Raw genomic sequence first — 5,749 nt, forward strand, 5'->3', positions numbered from 1 at the left:
GAGACAACGGAGGAATATACCCAAAGCTGTCTGTATTCGGGATGGTGATCTAAATCCTATTCGTGACGCCAAATTGCCAGTGCAGCCCCTCTGATTTATTATCCTTGGAGAAAACTCAAAAAACTACTAACGCCTCCATCTTCCAGGCTTCCCTACTTTGGAGAACCCAGATCTGGGAGAAATGCAGCTGCTTCTTTTCCCCTTGGGGGCTGGCCCCTAATTGATTCGACTTAAGCCTAGACAGGTGAGAGCCTCTCCCTCCAGGATACTTGGGGACCATCTACAGCAGACTCTTGCGCAGAGGAAGTGGGTCCCCGGCAGCCACAAGCCGGCCGTCTGCCCTCGTGGTAGTCCAGGCCTCCAGCAGACTGGAGCCCAGACTTGGCCGGGTGGTGGGCGGGGCGGGGCGGGGCAGCGGGTCCCGGGGCGTGGCCTGGGACCTGGGTGGCGTGTGGCCAGGGCAGGGGTGGCGCAGGCAGAAGAACAGAAGGGAGGGTGAACTGGGAGGGGAGCAGGGAGACTCTCAAGGTCCGGGAAGTGAGCCTTGCGGTCTCGGGGGAGGAGGCAGCGCGCAGGGAGCAGCGGGAAGGCGCTCGGGAGCTGGAGCAGGCGCGGCGGCGGTGGGCCCGGTAGGCAGGGGTTGGGTCCCACGCTGCGAGTCCCCAGGTCAGGTCTCAGCTGAGCTCTGCTTGTCAGCTCCGCAGCCCGCTTCGGCGTGCAGCTGCTCCCCGAAAGCTAGGGGGGAGCTGCAACGCCAGGGGTCTTAGGGCTGCGCGAGGCCTAGGAGGCCAGCCTGGGCGTGGACGTGGCTGGCTGCCTCTAAGTCTAAGGTCCCGCGAAGCCGGGCCTGAAACCCGAGGCCTCGCGTCCCGCGCAGAGCTAGGCCGAGGGCCCCGCGAGGAGGCGAGCACAGCGTTGCTCTACAGAAACCCCCCTGGGTCCTCGGCGGGCAGCTCTTCCGGGGTCGGGGCACCCCCGCCTTGCTCACTCTCCTTTCATAAGCTTTGAAATCATACCTCTTAAGCCTTGGGCCTCAGCTTCACCCTGTACTTTACCGTCTCAAGGTTCTTGTGTCATAAAGATATTCCAAACACACATAGTGGCGCCTCGATGTTGCGATGTTTGTGAGGACACCTTAGGTCCAGTGACATCTCTGAGGGGAGCACGTTTGCAGATGAGAACTTCTGCCTGGTGTAGAAACACCGGCTCATGCCTGCTTAAATCATCAGCACAGCGGAGGAAACTGACAAGCCTTTACTCCTAAATGATCATCACAGTCATTGTCATATAGGATCAACTTCAGTGAGAAAAAGCCCTAAGACGCATGACACCTACTTGTCCACTTACATTTTACTTTATGTAGACAGGAAGGGTGTACGGCAGTTAACCCCACAGGCCTGATGCAATTCCAGAAATAAGCAGCCCCCTTCAAAACGAAATCTCAGCGCATACTGCAAAAAAAAATAATAATAAAAAAAAATAAATCAGACAACTTAAAAAAATAAATCAGATTGTCGATAGCAACTCAGCAACTTGATTTGAAAAAGGATAATTTAAAAGAAAATTCACTTTATAAATGAATGCTACTTTATAAACTTTTTTTCATTTGTGGAGACTAGATGTTGCTTTATTGTTATAAAAACTACTAAAGTATATGTAATGTAGATTTTTGGAATAAAACAGCAAAATACATTTTTGGGCCATTCTTTGATCTTAAGAGTTATAATAGGAATGGCCAAGCCTGCATTTTTTTGACAGTCAGTAAAAGCTAATCAGCAGGGGTCTTCTCTGATCTGTGTGCTCTAATTTAATCTCCATAGCCCGATGGAGTATTCTCATGGTAGAGGAGGCAGGTAAGGTGCAGCGGGGTGAAGCCATGCTACTGGAAAGTCTAGAAAAAAAATCTGTGTTTCGAACTCTGAAACCTGCGCTGTTACCCCTTCGCCACCTGTACTTTGTTTTTCATTAGGAGAGAGGGCAGTAAGGGAGGCTGCTGGCTTCAAGAACTTTGGACCCGTGGGTAGAGCCTAATCCTAGCTCTGGTTCCAGCCTTTGTCTTTGTTCGAGTTACTTCTCTTTTCTAGGCACATAAAGGTAATTGATGTCTATGTCCCTACTGGATCTAAAAAAATCTCTGCATTTGTGAAAATAAAATTCTGCATTTACCAGTTAATGATATTGGCGGGTCACGTTTGGAGTTGAAATCCCAGGGTGGTTAGGAAGGGTCGGATTCGTCGTTCGGTGCGTGTGGACTGTGCACCCGGATAGCACTAGGGCTCCAGTGGAGAACGGGGCTGGTGAGGGTTCCTTTTGGAGTTTACATTCTGGTTGGAGGCAGAGAGGCCTGAAGAAACGAAGAAGGAACCAACAAACAAGTTAATTAAGAAACAGCTACAAATTGTAAACAGAGGACTACGATAAAGAAAAATGGAGAGGGGTCCGGTGGCGGGGCACACATTGGACCTGGTGGATCACTAAGTCCTTCTGATGTAGAAGGAGACGGGCCTAGCGGTGTTCACTGCCTGCACCGGGACCCGCAAGGGCAAAGGAGGCGTGGGAGGATTGGCACCATGCAGCGGTTGCTCCATCTTTGTGAGTGGAGCTCGGGTGCTTTGTTCCAGATGAAGGTGGAGACACGGGTTGAGACCAGGACATGTGGGATTTTTTGTGGCTTGGTAAAGACTTGATTTTCATCTAATAGCAATGGGAAGTCACTGAAGGGTGGTAGGCAGGGGGTGGCATGAATGAAGTTGGCTATGATGAAACCCAAATGAAAGGTGATGGTGGCTCAGGCTGGGGTGGTGGCAGCAGAGACGGAGAATATGGGGTTTTTACACCTCACTGTATCAGTAGGGCCTTCCTGACAACCCTACTTAATGTTCTAACATCCCTCACACACCCTGGCATTCCTCAGCCTCCATGCTGCTTATTCCCTTACGGCATGCTATATATTTTGTCGGTAAATTGTTCTTTACTCCCTCCCATGAGAATGTCGACCTATGGGAGGGCGGGGTTTGCACGTTCTGTTTACCGCTGTTTCTCCAGCACCTGATACTGTGCCTTGTGCAAAGGAGGCTTATAATACATTTCGTTGTATGCATGGATTTAGTAAATGGCTTGCGTTTGGATTCCATAGAACCTGCTGATGAACTGGATGAGGCAGTGAAAGGAGCAGTCAGGGATGGTTCGCAATCTGCTGGCTCGGGAACCGGGGAGAAGTTATGTCAGTTAAGAACAGAAAGGCTAGGGAAAGGACAAATCGGGAATCGGGATGGGGCGATCAGAAGTTCTGTGCGGTCCATATTACATCTCGTGTGTGGATTAGTTATCTGTTACTACATTAAAACAATGACCCTACGATTTAGCAGATTAAAGCAACAAACATATTATCCTCTGTTTGTGTGGGTCTGAAATTTGGATGTGGAGCACTTGGGGGATTCCGGCTCAGGGACCCTTATGAGGTTACAGTCAAGCTGTCAGCCAAGGCCGCTGTCATCTCAAGGCTTGATTGGGACTGTGAGCTCTGCTTTTGGCTTTTTCACGTGGCTGTTGACAGACCAGCTGGCTTTTGGCTAGAGACTTCAGTTCCTTGCCGTAGGGATCTTTCTATAGGGCTGCTCATGCGGTGGCTTCCTCCAGAATAAATGATCCAACAGAGAGAGAGAACCCAAGATGGAAGCCACCATCTTTTTGGAACCTGATCTCCGGATGCGGCATAGCGTCACTTCCACAGTGGGTCCCACAGTCCACCCCTGCTGCAGTGTGGGAGGGTGAGAATGCCAGGAGGGGTGGAGGTGACAGGAGCCACTGTCAAGGCTGCAGACCCCAAGGCCTCCGAGATGCCTGAGGGGAAATGGCGCACTGGCTGTTGGGTACACCGTGCCAAGCTCCCAGGAGCGCTGTGGGCTACAGGTAGTTATGTGGCAATCTGTACAGCTGCTGGAAATGTACAAGAAGACCCAGGGAGAGAATACAGATACGGAAGGAAGAGGACCCTGGACCCAGTCCGGAAGAGCCCAACTTTTAGAGGTCAGTGGAGGCGGAGCCAGCAAAGGGACGTGGCCAGTGAGGCATGAGGAGAACCTGGACTGTGTGTATTCTGGGGGTGACTTAACTCAAAGGTAGGTTTCACTGGACAAATTTCCCTTCCCTATAAAGGGCAGAAAATACTTTGAATATGGCTGAAGTGAAAAGATTTTCTGAAAGAATGCCGTTTAATATGACTGGAAGTGTGAGTAGTTAAATTTTGACCCAGACAGGAGCAAAGAACAGGAGACACATACACAGGTAGAACATTTAGTCTCAAAAAGTCCACGCCCATGTACCTAGTGCCCTGTAAGTCTGGGGCCTGGCCACGGGTCCCTGGGATTATAGTAGGTAGAGGACTAATATGGCTTTTAGCAGTTGTGCTTAGAGTTAAGCTTGAAGACAAAATAATTAACTGCATAGCATGGGAGGAGCTGCTGACCTTGGAAAATATCCATCCTTGCTTCCACATGCCTTATAGTTTTAATTTATGAGGAGTCTCTGTCCTCAGATGTCTTAAATACCCCAGTGGATTCTACAGTGACAACAGTGAGCCTCTGTGGGTAAGCCGCATCCTATTCAGTTGTCCCGTGAACTTCACTCTTAATAGGAAGACCCGAGACGGTTGTTAAATATGTTTGTCATATACCACGTGTGGCATCCTTCCTGTTCTCTGTAGCTGCTCTTTAGATTATATTTTCAATGGCCCAGGTTTTATAAAAAGCCTTCTCATTCATAGACATCCCACCCTTGCTTAAAAAAAAAAAAAAAAGAGAGAGAGAGAAGAAAAATAAAATACCTGCTCCCACCTGGCCACCTGGCACAAACTGGCTGTCTGGTTCTGACTACCTGTTCCATGAAACAGTATCTGCCTCTACCTGCTCAGCATGGGAGTCATGAGTGTTCGGCATCTCTCAGTCCCCTCCTAATCAGGCATGGCCATGTGACTTGCTTTGGGCAATGAACTACAGGGGGAATGACACGTGTTACTTGCAGGTGGAAGCTTTAAAAGCCAGTGAGACAGTTATAAAACAGTCGTGGGGACGTGAAGTACAGCACGGGGAACACAGTCGATAATAGTGTAACCACCGCGTATGGTGCCAGGTGGGTACTAGGCGATTCAGGGGATCGCTTTGTAAATTACGTAAATGTCTAACCACTATGCTGTACACCTGAAACTAATATAGAATAAGATTGAACATCAGCTGTAATTGGGGGGGAAAAAAAAAAAGCCAGTGAGAGATTTGTCACACACTCTTTTCCTCTGCCAGAGTGACCACCCAATTTTCTAGATCGTGGCTGTACTGTCAGCTTGGGTCATGGGATGAGGATAGTGAGCAGAGCCTTCCCTGTCATTCTGCATTAGGCACATAGGGTGAGCTAGAAACAAGCTTTTGTTGTGTTTAGGCCCTGAGATCTAGAGATCTGTTCGTTAATGCAGCACACCCTGGCCTGTCCCGACTAATGTACTCAGGTAAGGTCTGAGCCACATGTACACAAGTATTACCAGTCTCCACCCTACCAGACACCTTGGGAGCCGAAGAGGGAAGGTGCTATAGAAGGCTTGCTCTAAAGACTAAGGTCCTCTTACTGTCGGTGAGCTGGCGGCTGTACTTGTTTCCATAATGCCCATGTTAGCTTCCTAGTTTTAATCAAAGGTGGCAAAAAGGGCATTTAGATGCTTAATTACATTCTGTAAGGGCAGCTAGTGTAAAAGTGAAAA

General features: G+C 49.3%; 2 protein-coding genes across 3 annotated transcripts in view; one reads left to right on the forward strand and one right to left on the reverse strand.

The window, feature by feature from the left end:
• Positions 1 to 5,749, reverse strand: part of LOC111731293 (serine/arginine repetitive matrix protein 1-like) — a 461,631-nt gene that overhangs the window by 392,647 nt on the left and 63,235 nt on the right. The window contains exons 3-4 of one of the 2 annotated variants that reach the window (XM_023522879.1): positions 2,167 to 2,344; positions 1,348 to 1,451 (exon numbers count right to left, since the gene is read on the reverse strand). The gene's annotated coding sequence lies outside the window, so the exon portion shown is untranslated. Of the gene's footprint in view, positions 1 to 1,016; positions 1,452 to 2,166; positions 2,345 to 5,749 lie in introns of both variants that reach the window. The other variant, XM_023522878.1, reaches the window with a different exon arrangement.
• PTER (phosphotriesterase related) overlaps positions 524 to 5,749 on the forward strand; it is a 55,068-nt gene continuing 49,842 nt past the window's right edge. Inside the window, exon 1 of the mRNA XM_023522883.1 lies at positions 524 to 629. The gene's annotated coding sequence lies outside the window, so the exon portion shown is untranslated. The remainder of the gene's footprint in view (positions 630 to 5,749) is intronic.

Source organism: Pteropus vampyrus, unplaced genomic scaffold (genome assembly GCF_000151845.1).
Source record: "Pteropus vampyrus isolate Shadow unplaced genomic scaffold, Pvam_2.0 Scaffold359, whole genome shotgun sequence".
NCBI lineage: Eukaryota > Metazoa > Chordata > Mammalia > Chiroptera > Pteropodidae > Pteropus > Pteropus vampyrus.